Below are 14,302 nucleotides of genomic sequence, written 5' to 3'. Positions count from 1 at the left end.
GTTGGGCCACCTTTTGCCTTCAATACTGCAGCGATTCTTCTTGACATTGACTCCACAAGATGTTGAAAGGTGATGCGAGGAATCTGACACCATGCCTGATGAATAGCACTGTCCAGTTCTGTGAGATTTGATGGTTGTGGAACCAGCTGCCTGATGGCTCTTTTAACTTCGTCTCACAAATGCTCAATTGGATTGAGATCTGGTGATTGTGGGGCCACCTAAGCAAGGTAAAGTCTCCCTCATGTTCTTGAAAACACTCCTGCACAATACGAGCACCATGGCATGGCGCATTGTCTTTTTGAAAGAAGCCATCTCCATTTGGATACGCCATCAACATGATAGGATGAACTTGATCAGCAATGATACTTAGGTATGTTGTGCTATTCAGACGTTTATAATGATCTGGCCCTCTAGCAACTTCAGTGGGAAATTATAGCTAATTTGCCTACAAAAGTCAGGTGGTCATAAAAATCTGGCCACTCAGTGTATATATATATAAGTTTCAGCATGTCTGTCTGTGAGAAATTGATGCATTATCTCCCCAACAAGGATCAATCTGCCTCAGGGACCAGACAGGCTGAGGACTGATTTAGGGAAGAGGAAAGAGGCAAACATTAAAATCCATCAAATGGGGCCCCTGATAGAAGGGAAGCCGGCCTGAGGGAACTAGTTGGCACCAATCCTCCTGAAGGGCATTCCCTTCCCACTGACCTCTGTAGGCGATTTTTAAAAACAGATCTACAGAAATTGACAGAAATTTGACAACCTAATGGTTGACGAGAAAGAAGATATTTCAAATTCAATAAAAACAGAAACAGAGAAAACACTTTGTTTTTATGTGATGTTCTAAAGCAAACAACTCTGAAAGCCTTTTACTAAGAAGAGACACGTAAAAAATTATCAAAATGAAAGCAGATGTAAGCCATTTTACAGTAAAACCTCCATTTTCCCTAGTGTTTTCATGACCTTCCTAAGCAAGAATCAAAAACATTTGGTCCATGAGGAAATTTGTCCTCCGCCAACCCGGGTTCACCCTCCAAGTATGGAGTAGAGCTAGAACAGTGAAGAGATATTTTGAACGAACTCTGATTTATGTCCTTTGAGTTATACATCAGTGAAGTGTTTTGTTCCCTGTGCCATTAAGAACCAGGTTAGCTGACAGGCACTGTGGCCACTAGAACTAATGGGGCCCTGTATTTTTAAAAATATTGAAAAATAAAAGGATGTGGATGTTGAATGGCCATTGGCTTTTAAGATTAGTTACAATTTTGAAATTATAGTGGGTACATTTTCTTGTTTTTAGACAAAACTCTTTAAGATAAGATTTATCAAGCAGCAGATACTTGAATAAACATTTTTATAATCTCCTACCCATGTTTTTCCATTTTAAAAATAAATTTATTGTTTTCAGACACACAATATTTTTTCCCCCACATGGTTTAGAAAGTCAATCAAGGCTGTAATTTTCAACATCTGATAAAGGAAGTCCTTGAAGCACCCTCCCTTCTGTTTGCCACCTGCTGGAGCCACAGGGCATGAAGCAGATGCCCAAGTGCACAGTCATGGCAAACCACACTAACAGGAAAACCACTCAATGAACCCAACTTCACATGAAAACTGTAATTTTAGCCCAGCTGGGGTGGCTCCGTGGTTGAGTGTTGACCTATTAACCAGGAGGTCACGGTTTGATTCCCAGTCAGGGCATATACCCCGGTTTCAGCTCCATCCCAGTGTGGGGCGTGCAGGAGGCAGCCGATCAATGAGTCTCTCTCATCATTGATGTTTCTATCACTCTCCCTCTCTCTTCCTCTCTGAAATCAATAATAATAATTTTTTTAAAAACTGTAACTTTAAAGGGAATAGGTACTATGGAGCATTTTCTTCCCCCCCAAAAAAGGTATTTTTGCTTTTCCTTGGTGTGATTCAGTCCTGTGCGTCTGTTCTGAAGCATAGAAGCCGTTTATCTCCATCCGCCTTCTCTCGCACCTACGGGCGTACTACCACCCCCTGGAAGAGTCTATGGACATGGACCTGAGACCTCTGAGGCCCCAGAACTACCTTTTCGGTTGTGAACTAAAGGCCGACAAAGATGATCACTTTCAGCTGGATAATGATGAAAATGAGCACTGATTATCTTTACGCACATTCAGTTTAGGGGCTGGTGCAAAGGATGAACTGCACATTGCTGAAGCAGAGGCAATGAATGACAAAGGCAGTCCAATTAAAGGAACACTGGCAACTTTGAAAATGTCTGTACAGCCAAGGTGTCCCTTAGTGGCTTTGAAATAACACCACCTGCGGTCTTGCTGTTGAGGTGTGGTTCAGGGCCTGATATCTGTGGGCAGCACTAGTATCTGTGGAGGAACGTGCAGTCAGAAGATGGCAAGGGGAGGATGTGAAACTCCTACGTGTGTCTGAAAAGCGTTTTCTGCCCCGGAGGTGGGAGTTCAAAGTTTCCACAGAAAAAAGTAAAACTTGCTGCTGATGAAGATGATGAGGACAATGATGATGAGGAGGAGAAGGAGGACGGAGGGGGGGGGGGGGGAGGAGGAGAAGGATTTTGATGAGGAGGAAGCCTAAGAAAAAGCTCCAGTAAAGAAATCCACATGAGATACTCCAGCCAAAAAATGCACAAAAATCAAACCAGAATGGAAAAGACTCAAAACCATCAACACCAAGATCAAAAGTCAAGAATCCTTAAACAAACAAACAAACAGGAAAAAACTTCTAAAACACCAAAGGACCTAGTTCTGTAGAAGATATTAAAGCAAAAAGCAAGCAAGTATAGAAAAGGGTGGTTCTCTTCCCAAAGTGGAAGCCAAGTTCATTAATTATGTGAAGAATTGCTTCCGGATGACTGACGTGGAGGCTATTCAAGATCTCTGGCAGTGGAGGAAGTCTCTTTAAGAAAAGAGTTTAAACAGTTTGTTAACATTTTCTGTCTTATTTCATTTCTTTAACAGTTGATATCTGGCTGTCCTTTTTATAATGCAGAGAATTTCCCTCCCGTGTCTGATAAATGTTGTCCAGGTTCCATTGCCAAGAATGTGTTGTCCAAAATGCCTGTTTAGTTGTTAAAGATGGAATGCCACCCTTTGCTTGGTTTTATGTATGGAATGTTATGATAGGACATAGTAGTAGTGGTGGTCAGACAAATGGAATGGTGGGGAGACAAAAATATACATGTGAAATGAAACTCAGTATTTTAACAAAGTAGCACTGTTTCTATTTAAAAAAAAAAAAGTATTGTTTGATCTTAGGTTTGGCGCCTCCCAAACAAGCCCTGTAGCCCGTCTTGGAGGAACTTATAATGCTGTAGAGATAGCAATGCAGTCTTCCTTCACTAGCAGGAAGAGCAGAGTGCCATTTTCTGACAGCCTTCAGCTGCAGCGCCTGCAGGAACTACCTAAACTAGGAAGCCTCGGACCACAGCAAAGGTCTGATGAGGTTCAGATAGCCCAACAGGGAACTCTGGAGCAAAGGTTACTCATTAGAGGAGACTCATGTTGGGCAAAGGGGCCAGGCCACTACTCCCACAAAACGCTCAGTTAGTGTGGCAGCTCCTCAGCGAGTCTGGTCTTGGCTGGTTTCATCTCAATACCTGCTTTCCAAAGGACCCGCCCACTTGCCCTGTGTGTCCTCCAGCTGGCAGCCCTAGTGACTGCCTCTCCCCGGTTCAAGATGGGAAACTCAACCTTGCTACAGCGTTTTCTATTTTCACTTCAGCCATCCATCAAGTAGGAGCATTTTCCCGTCCTAAACCTCTGGACCCCAATGATACCTGTCTGGGATCTTTATTCTCTCTTTCCTTCTCCAGATTAAGACTTTTAATAATAGCATCAACAATAACAATATTCACATGCATACAGGATGTTATAACTTTTAACATGCTTTCATACACAATGAAGTCACTGTGCTTTTAATCTAAGCATTTTCAATCAAGCACATTGAACAGAAAAGTGAGAGAGAACAACTCAAATTGCCTGGTAATTCTGCCTGCCATTCCACAAAATAAACTGGTATCTATGAGTATATGGTACAGTCGAGCCCAAAATAGTAACTACATGTTTCATAAAATTGCAAAGAATTATGAATAATTTTAGGAGTTTCCTGACCGCTGACAAAGAAGTGGAAAACCTTGTGTAGGTTTCCAGGTGAGTGGGTGGAGCACTCTTCTATGGGTATCAGATTACAGGGTTTACTGTATTCTTATACTTTGCTACTGCAAGGCCAAGAGTGACTGTATAGTCTTTCTATCCAACTACATGTGTTATATTTCTCCAGTGAAAAGGCTTTCTTCACAATCCTTGTGCTCCTTCATGGGCCCAAGAACTCTCAATCCCAGGTCTGGACAGATCTGTGACTTATGGACTCTCTGAAGAGTGCTTGAGGGTTAACTGAAGACAGATTAAGTTGTTTGTGGTTTTTTTTTTTTTTTTTGCGATAACAGTCTCATCTTTTCCTGAACCATGTACACAAAAAAACCCTCAGGAAAATTAAAAACTTTTTTTTCACTGTAATCTTGGTATATTGTTCATAAATTCACAGAAGGCATTGACAAATTTGACAAATTTGATCACAGGCAAAAAAAAAGTGTAATTCATTAAAACTTTAAAATATTATGGACACATATGCTAATCTCAGTGCATTTTTGAAATAAAATTCTGCTATTTTTTGTGTCAAAGAACTCATGGATGATTAAGTTGTTTAAGTTTTCCAGGTAGCACACCACGAGGCCATTAGAAATTAGCAAGTACCTGAAATAATGAGTCTTGACTCTCTCAAAAGAATGTAAAGTTAATAGATTAATTCTATCAAGCTAGAATGTTCTTTCATTTAATGAGTGATGCATCCCTAGACTTTAACCCAAATCTGAATTTGGTATATAAATTTCCCCCAGGAAGGGAGATTAATGTATTGATATAAATATGCAAATATTTGAAGCGAAAATATGGAAAGTAACCATCAGATCGCGAGAACCTTCAACCCCGCTGACTTCTGGTAGCTGCCTGGAACAGAACAATCAGAGCTGGAACAGAACATATCAGAAGTAAAGGGGAAAAAACGTTCGGAAAATGGTATTACTAACAACGGCACTAAATGGTGTCACAGGTGTCCCGAGTAGAACTCATGGAAAGAACAGTAATAGCTACTGTCTCAGAAGACCTGGAATCCTGGCCTCCAGAGGAATTCAGGCAGGTTATCAGTAAGCATTAAAGTATGTAAAAGGCAACAAGAAATGGCAACAAATGAATGGGCTGGTCATCCCCAGATCACTAAGCCTGACAAGGGATTGAAACCGGATTTATGCACAGAAGAACCAGAGCAGTCTATTCTTATCACTTGTCTGAAATGCATTTAACATGATGAAGGGAAGACGGGCTCTGCAATGATTTCTTCACCCACTCATTCCTTTAATCAACGTACATGTTTAGAGCATGGGCCGTATTCAGAGCATGGCAGACACGTCTAATGTTCACTTGAACTTTTTTGCCGTTGGTTTTACTACTCATACCTCCTTTCCAGAAAGCAGTCCAATTTGATGAATTGCCTCTGCAGTCCACAGTCTCAGTGGTACAGTCCATCACCTCTGGGAATCTTTCCCTAGACCGAAAAGGACCAAAGGTAAAGATACAGGTACAAGAAAAATGGATGGCAGCCTTGTTCATAGGGAAAAACCTGAAAACAGAATATTCATCAGTGAGAGGATAAATAGATTGTGGTTTATCCATGACATGAAATAGTATGCAACCTTTTAAAAGAGCAAGTTCAATACCAGTTAACTTAAAGGAATTTCTACAACTTACTGTTGACTGACAAGAGCAATGTGGAGAGATGCATACATAACGAATTCCACTTTTGTAAAACGCTGACTTAAAAGGGGGCCCTGTAATGTGTGTTTATTGAGAAAGATATGAGGGGATGTATACCTGGCATTTAAAAATGACAAGGGGAAGGAGGACATAAAAACAAGGTTTAAGATGTCATATTTTTAAAAAACAGTGTATGTCATATACCATTTAAGTAAAATTTAAGGTATGTGGTGTGTAGGCATAAACTGTTAACAGTAGTTATCACAGGTGGTGGAGCTTTAGATGGCTGTCATTTTCTTCCCATATATCCCTCCCACAGGAAGATGTGGGCTGATGCCACTGATGTTGATGCAGATTTTGATACTGGACATGTGACTGCAATATTACACTATCCAAGCTTCATTTTATTCCTCGTTTGGACTTAATTTCACTATGGAAACCAATGTCTTAATTAGATCTTATGTGAATGTTAATCACAAAGACTGGGAGGCATCTTGCAATTTTTTCCCCTGACCTTACAGCGCCTAAGTGATCATTCTGCCAAAAACGGGCCAGTATTTCCCTGCCTGGTGTTGCTAAATGGTTAGAGAGCCGGCCAGCTCACTAAAGGGTCTCAGGTTCAATTCCAGTAAAGGGCATATACCTGGGTTGATGGGGGTGGATGCAGGAGGCAACCAATCAATGTTTCTCTCTCACATCAATCTCTCTCTGTCCCTCTTCCTCTCTCTCTCCCCCTCCTGCCCCCTCCCTTCCACTCTTTCTTAAAAAAAGCAATGGAAAAAATATCCTCAGGTGAGGATTAACAACAACAACAACAAAAAATAGGCCCAATATCTATCTTCCTTAACCCCTACCCAGAACCTCATAGGACAATGTGATGATGATCCCCCTGTTATCGTACTGTTGATCTCAAGGACCTCAGCTAAGCATGCGCATTCCAATGGTCATAAAGTAACCAGGACCTGATTAGCTTGGCACAGCAAACTGGTAGAAAGTTCCATTTATTTTGTTCTAACAGAAAGATTTTAACCTAATGATAACAAAAGCTTTTTGTAAAATTAAAAGGGAATTTTAGCTTATTATAAATATGATATTGGGCAGAGTGAAGAGTTTAAACGTTTACTCAGACTTATAAATTCCCACTGGGTAAGGTGATCCAAATAAATTCCCCCTGGGTGAGGCCCCAGGAGGGGGTTTCTAGGGGTTTGTGATGCCCATGGATACCCAGCAGTGCACCAGAAATAGGAAGACGTTTAGCAGTCAGACATGAATGTCCCTCTTCGAAAACAGCATAAAAGCACAGGCCAAATGGCCTCCAAGGTGATCCAACCCATGAAAATTTACAAATTATCTATCTTGCTTTTTAGTTTTCAGAGCATTTTTGCATACATCAGCCCCTGACTTCCACACGTGTTGAGTATTTCACTGTGTTCTAAGTATCTGATCTTCACAGCAGCCCTATCTTATAGATGAGGAAACTGAGGCAGACGGATTTAAAAACGTATGTAAGTAAAGCAGCTAATACGGTGCATCAACATTTGTTGTCTGTGTGTCCTTGGCCAAATATCCTGAATGCAAGCACCCTGAGGGCAAGGGCATTTTTTATTGGGTTCATTGCTTCAACACTCACAGCACCCGGGGCTTTCAGTGCATATCTGTTGGGCAGATGAATGAATGGCTCACCACTGAATAACTGGATCCTCAATATTGTTCTTTATATTATATTCAAAAATTGAAGATAGACTATCAATATGGGCTGTCCAGAGCCTTCAGGAAGAAACACAGAATAGATTAAATCGGGTATTTTTCAAAATATGTTTTTATTGATTTCAGAGAGGAAGGGAGAGAGACAGAAACATCAATGATAAGAGAGAATCATCAATCAGCTGCCTCCTGCACAGCCCTCACTGGGGATTGAGCCCAAAATCCAGACATGTGCCCTGACCAGGAATTGAACTGTGACCTCTGGTTCAGTTTAGACCTGCCTACAGATATATTAACTCTATGAATGCATCCACCTGGAAAACATCGGTAATTCACAGAGATAATGAGTTTCCTTGTCTTCTTCTGTCTTCTTTTTTACCCTTTGGATTAAATGTTTAATTCAAAATGCTTCAAATGCAAACATTTCCCACTGATTAAAAGACAGAATTGTAAAAAGAAAAATTGTAATTACACATTCATTTTGATGACACCTTTTATTTGACCTCCTTGTGCACATATCTTTATAAGTCTCATAATAGAAAACTGCAGGAGTCTCATGGCAACAGGACGAAAGCTTTGTCAAGAAGAGATACAGGTTCCATCATTTGGTGATTCAATTTGCCGGTGAAGCAGAGAAAAGGAACTACAGGAAAAGGTAAAAAATAAAACAGAAGAAGACAAGGAAACTCATTATCTCTGTGAATTACCGATGTCTTCCAGGTGGATGCATTCATAGAGTTAATAAATCGGTAGGCAGGTCTGATGTATCACCTCCTCTCCCAATGCCTCCCACAGTTCAATCCCTGTCCTCCCTTTTCTCTCTGTAGAAACACTGAGTCACTCCCCCCAACCCTTGCAACTCCCAGTGCTGCCCACAACAACAATGCCTCACTGAGCAATCACAGTGTTCTTTGCCTTCTCTCTAAGCTTCCCAGTTTCCTTCTTGGTTTTTCTTGTGTTTTTTTTATAATTTATTATTGATTTTTAGAGAGAGGGGAAGGGAGAGAGAGAGAGAGAAATATTTATAGGCTGCCTCCTGCAGGACCCCCACTAGGGATGGAGCCCACAACCTGGGCATGTACCCTGACTGAGAATTGAACCAGCAACCTTTGGGTGCACAGGATGATGCTCCAACCAACCGAACCACACTGGCCAGGGCCCTTTCCTATCTTGTGATCATTGCTCCCCTGCCCATCTGTCTCCCTGTCATCTAAATGCCACCATCCTCCAAGAGGCCATCATACCTCTATGCATCTGCACCCTGGCACCCTGCCCAGGGGTCTTACCCCTTGCCATAGCAGCAACACTTGTTTTCCAAATCTGGATCTCCAGCCCCACCTCTCTTAAGGGCCCAAGGCCTGCATTTTCACCTTTGTGCTTGGCATCTTCCAAGAGGGAAGGTAAATCACAGGCCAAACGCTGCAGAAAAGTGGACAAAGGAAGAACTCAGGTAATGCCACTGGTTTGGGGATCTAGGAGGTCACTGATGTGTAGAAAGCATTTTTGTAACGTGGTAAGAGAAGCCATATTAGGAAGGTATGCACTGTCCACCCAACCAAAAAGAAACAATTTGTCTAACTTCTTTTTTTTTCAATTGTATTAAATTTATTGGGATGACATCCTATATAATAAAAGCCTAATATGCTAAGTGTCCAGTCATTTGGTTGGCTGTTCAACCAATCAAAGCTTAATATGCTAATGATATGCTAAGGCTGCTCAACTGCTCACTATGACATGCACTGACCACCAGGGAGCAGATAGTCAACTGGTCGACCAGTCGCTATGATGTTGCACTGACCATTAGGGGACAGACGCTACAACTGGAAGGTTAGCTTGCTGCTGGGGTCCGGCTGATCAGGACTGAGCAAGATGGGTTAGACATGCCCAGGAGCCCTCCTGTGGTCCCTCCCCAGCTGGCCAACTTCCCACATTCCTGGCCTGCACCCTCTCGCAATCCAGGACCGCTTGGAGAGCTGGTTTCAGCCTAATCCTGCAGGCCAGGGTAAGAGACCCCACTGGTGCATGAATTTGTGCACCAGGCCTCTAGTTGGTTAATAAGATTATGTAGGTTTCAAGTGTACAATTCTATATCATCAGTATATTGTGCTGTGTGTTCACCACCCAAGGTCATCTCCTTCCATCACCATATATTGAACCTTCTTTACCCTTTTCTATTTCCCCACCCCACCCCCTTCCCTCAGGTAACCACCATACTGTTGTCTGTGTCTATGAGTTCTTGTTTGCTCATTTATTGCTTTCAGTTTTATATCCAACACATGAGTGAAATCATGTGGTTCTTGACTTTTTCCATCTGATTTATTTCTCTTAGTCTCAGACCAAATTCTGTCACATAAATATATTTATTACTCTAATATTCATTAGCAAGTAGGTGCACAGATGTTCATACATTCTGTTTGCAAGCTCCATGAATTCCTGTTCTTCAGTGTTTAAATTACCACCATATTTTAAATGTTTAACCAAGACAAAATTATAATATTCCAGAGGCAGGCTTCTGTTTTCCTTACAGTTTGCTTCAGGAAACCAGAAACTTCTGACTCAATTGCTGGACCCAAGATAATAAAAAGTTTCAGATCTTGGCTGTCAACCGGACTGGCCTTGTGAGAATCACATCCTGTTAATACAAGGGTCAAAGGAGAGAGTGTCTCTAGGTTATGTTAACCAATCTGCACATTTGAATACCTTTTTAATTTCACCAGTGGGAATGCATTTCTGACATTAATATGTCATTCAGCAAAGCAACTTATTTCAATTGATTTTATTTATTTAACACAATTAGCACTTACTATGTGGCAGATACTACTCTAAACATTATTTCACACCTTAACTCATTTAACCCTCTTAGCAGCCTATGAGGAGGTCACTAATATTATCCCCATTTTACAGTTTCAGAAACTGAAGTGCAGCTAGGTTAAATTCCTGGACTGCTATAATAATTAGTATATAACAGAGCCAGGATTCAAACTGAAACAGTCTTTCCATAGTTCATGATTTTCACAAGTCCTCTGCCTTTTGGGGTAACAGAAGTGTTTATAGAAGTTACCTCTAGAGTACAGGCTTCCTGATTAGAGTACTAGCTGAATCAATTAGAATACTTAATCATTTAGGACTACTTGGATTATAGCTTAACTAATAATGACAGTCATAATGTCCAACTCTGTACATGAAATATTTTTAAGTAAATGACCAACATAACATTAGTTATCTTTATGCTTTATTAGTATATCAGTGGAGATTGCTGGTTTTTACAAGAGATTATTCATTGATTATTTAGGCTTTTAGATAGTGTTTCTCCAACTCCACAGTGTATCCCTTGGGCTGGTAGCCATTCTGGAGTACTTCTTAGGTATGCGTAGAATTATAGGACCTAGACATAAAGGGACGTGGAGCTCAACTAGTCTAACTGCCCTTGCTTTATTAGTATATCAGTGGAGATTGCTGGTTTTTACAAGAGATTATTCATTGATTATTTAGGCTTTTAGATAGTGTTTCTCCAACTCCACAGTGTATCCCTTGGGCTGGTAGCCATTCTGGAGTACTTCTTAGGTACGCGTAGAATTATAGGACCTAGACATAAAGGGACGTGGAGCTCAACTAGTCTAACTGTCCTGAACTTTTCGATTCTTTGTCTACATCATCACTGGCAGATAATTGCGTAGCTTTTGGTTGAGCAAAAGCCATTTGGAGGAAACTCACTCTTGGGGCAGCCATCTAGTTTTCACCTGTAGGGTCTTCTTTATGTTTAGCAGGAATTGTTCTGCCTGAAACTTCCACTGAATTGTTCATCATTCTATGTGGTCATTAAGAGGTAGAACTCCGAGAAACAAGACATGCCCCCACAATATATAACAAAAATATAATGTTTCCCAGAGTTGCACAGCGCCCTCATGAGGGACGGGGGGTCACTGGAGAAGAGTTCATTGTGACGGGGGTGACAGCTCAGCAAGCCCACAAATGCAAACTCGGAGAAGACATATCAGTGAGGACTGGTGTCGTCAGGGAGGATTCTGGCAGAGGTGCTACCAGAATGTCCACATTCATAGTAAGCAAATGGTGAATTTCATTGATGGATGAACTGAGCTGATACTAGGCAACCGGGTATCTGAGCAGGGTTCCTTTATCATTATTCCTGACTCTGCTTTTGACTGATCTTAACTCAAGACCCAACTGTGACATGCCCCAAAGGTGGCTAATGACTAATTTCTTGCCCTTTGAGGCAGAAACAGAAATCAGCAAGCCTGGGTGATTGTTTCATGCCTCTGAGTTTGTTCCCAGCCAGCTGCTGATTTGGAATTGCAAGTTGCTGATTGTTAAGTGGTTCACATGAAGCCAGGCTGTTATACATTCCCGAGCAAGGTGTGGGTAACAAATTACAGATTTGTCCACGTTAGAAAACCCCAGTCTTCATACTGATAATAAGAATAATGAAAAAAAATATTACTAACAAAAATGCTTGGGCAGTGTTTTTGTAAACACTCGGTACTTTTAACTCAGATTCACACGGCATCCTGTATAAATAGAGAGAATCACAGACATTGTAATGCTTCTAAAATCAAACATTTAGTAAATATCAGATCTGATACCAAAGTCAAATATTCAAAGCTCCAATTCAAACAGTAAATCTAGAACTAACAATGAAAAAAGGCAGAACTGTTCACTTAAGGCTTATGCATTTTACGGAGTAAAATTGCAACTCAATAAAAATATAAAAATATGAGAGCCAGAAAGAGGTGACTGAGCCTGGAATGAAGGCAAATAGTAAATGGAGAAAGAAATTAATCTATGGAGCATCTCCTCTGAGATCTACTCTTTGGTCATTGGGTTCTGAGCATCATGTTAGTATCCCCAGTTGGAAATCAGGGATCTGCCTTTTATAAAGAACTAAGTCTCAGAGAGGTAATGTGCCCTTCTGGAAAATCTAAAGATGCCAAACCAAATGTAGGTAACTCCAAATCCATGTTCTTTTTATATTATTAGTTTTTCCCAAAGTGTGCCTGGGATGCCACTAGCAGGCATAAGGTGATGTTTGGTGTAGGTGTACATAGATGGACATTTTCTATGTGTTCATTTAATGTGAACTTGAGAGGATAAAACAGCTTTATATTTAAGGGCATGATTCAAAATGTCTTTAAAAGTAAATTTATGAAAACAGATCCAGAGACAGAAAAGCACTGATCAGACCGTCAAACCTCAGAGGGAAGGTAGGGGAGGGTGGGGGTAAGGGGGAGAGATCAACCAAAAGACTTGTATGCATGCATATAAGCATAACCAAGGGACACAGACACTAGGCGGGTGAGGGCATGAGTGGGGGGATTGGAGGGCAATGGGGCGATAAGGACACATATGTAATACCTTAATCAATAAAGAAAAATAAGTAAATTTGTGTTATTAAAAGTTGCTTAATTTAAAGAAAAATATTAAATATTACAAATAATCATACAATTGGTTTGCAGATGTGTTACCATATGGTGACATAGCAAAAATCATAGTGGTAGCATGGGATGTCTAAAATGTGAAAAACCTACTGGTAGAGCTACATCATGCTGCCTCCCCACAGGCAGTAATTAACAACTTTGTCAACAGCTTAAACTGAGCTCCGAACTGTTCTCCACAATATATTCTACACATGCTAAAGGAAATAATTCCAGAAAAGCTTGAATCAGATTTTTGGCACAAATGGAACTTTAAGTGATTTCCATTCATAAGTATAAGCCACATAAATTTGTATATATTCCCTCTACCTCCTGGCAGGTCCCGTTTGTCTCATTCTGGGTCATTTGATTTGCCCTAATAAGAATGGTGGCCTCTGAAGAACCAGAAAGGTTGGGAGATAAAAGAGAAGACTATTGTTCCATAGACTATCCATAAAAGTAACAATTATAAATATAAACGTTAATATTTTTATTGCACTCAAAAAATAGTAAATGGGCCAATGCCCCCCTTGTGAAATACCAGTGAGAGTTCAATGATAAGGAACAAAAAGCCATACCAAGAGGGTTGGAGAGCCAAGGCACTGAATTATTCACTCATTCAACAGATATTGATTAATGGCTATTATGTGGCCAAGAACTTTCCTATTTGGGAAATGTTCAATGGTGGAGACAAAAACACCTAATCCTCCTAGTAGTGTGCTCGTAAATGTTTTAAATAACCAGCTATCCAGGAAGAGGGGGGAGGGGACTAGCCAGTTACCATGGTGTAATACCCCCACCCTGGCTAACTCCAACAATCCATGTGCTGTCTCTAATTGTGAAGATGGAAAAAGAGCCCATGATAATTTCTTACAGTTGACTCCAGCACACCATTGAGTCCTTCTCTGTTGACACTTGAAGAGACACTAGTCAAAAATCAGAAGAAAGGGCATTTTATCATTTATTCTTCGTCCATGTACAAGGCATTGTATTCAGTGCCCACCCACACCAGGGAGGGCAATCTGCTTTATAAAGTCTACTGATTTCAATGTTAATCCCACGCAAAAATACCCTCACCGACACACCCAGAATAATATTTGACCAGATATGTGGACAACCTGTGGCCTGGTCAAGTTGACACATAAAATTAACCGTCACAGTATTCAATCAGGAGAGGGCATGATAAAGACATTGTAGCTGGTGAAATGTGGCGTACGGAAGACCCACTCCCCGGCACTGCTCATGGGGGGCCCAAGTCCTTCTGACAAAGGCGGGAAATGTGGTCTATGGAAGAAATTGTAGCTGGCAATCAACATTTAAGTCATTCCTGGTTTAATGAACTAATTCATTTTTTTT

The 14,302-nt window shown here is 40.8% G+C and overlaps 1 pseudogene; it reads left to right on the top strand.

Moving 5' to 3' along the window:
• The first annotated feature begins 905 nt into the window (after positions 1-905).
• LOC102248990 lies at positions 906-2,932 on the top strand (annotated as a pseudogene).
• The last annotated feature ends 11,370 nt before the right edge of the window (positions 2,933-14,302 follow it).

The sequence above is a fragment of the Myotis brandtii genome, unplaced genomic scaffold (assembly GCF_000412655.1).
Source record: "Myotis brandtii unplaced genomic scaffold, ASM41265v1 scaffold136, whole genome shotgun sequence".
In the NCBI taxonomy this organism is placed as follows: domain Eukaryota; kingdom Metazoa; phylum Chordata; class Mammalia; order Chiroptera; family Vespertilionidae; genus Myotis; species Myotis brandtii.
Note: the sequence above shows the minus strand (reverse complement) of the source record. Positions and strands in the feature narration are given on the sequence as shown.